This window comes from Plasmopara halstedii (assembly GCF_900000015.1).
Source record: "Plasmopara halstedii genome assembly, contig: Scaffold_614, whole genome shotgun sequence".
Lineage (NCBI taxonomy): Eukaryota > Oomycota > Peronosporomycetes > Peronosporales > Peronosporaceae > Plasmopara > Plasmopara halstedii.
In genome coordinates this window covers 233626-234034 of record NW_020187532.1, presented here as the reverse complement: position 1 = coordinate 234034, position 409 = coordinate 233626, and positions in this window count along the sequence as shown.

Here is a 409-nt window from a genome sequence, read left to right as displayed (position 1 = left end):
GCTGATAATGTACAACCAGTGCACAAGTTGTCCTTACTCCAGGAGATGACCGCCGAGGCGAAACTGGTTAATGCTGATAATGTACAATCAGTGCACAAGTTGTCCTCACCAGAGGGGATGATCAGCGAGGAGAAACTGGTTAACGCTGATGATGTACAACCAGTGCTCAAGTTGTCCTCACAACAGGAGATGACCGACGAGGAGAAACTGGTTAATGCTGATAATGTACAACCAGTGCACAAGCTGTCCTCACAACAGAAGGTGATCAGCAAGCCAGTGAATTCGGTGACTTCCACCCTCAACGAACAAGAGAAAATAGCGTCTAATTTACTGGCGGCATCCGGACTTGACAAAGTCGAGACGTATACCTTCAACAGCGTTAATTTCGTACGTTGGTCGAAGACTATGA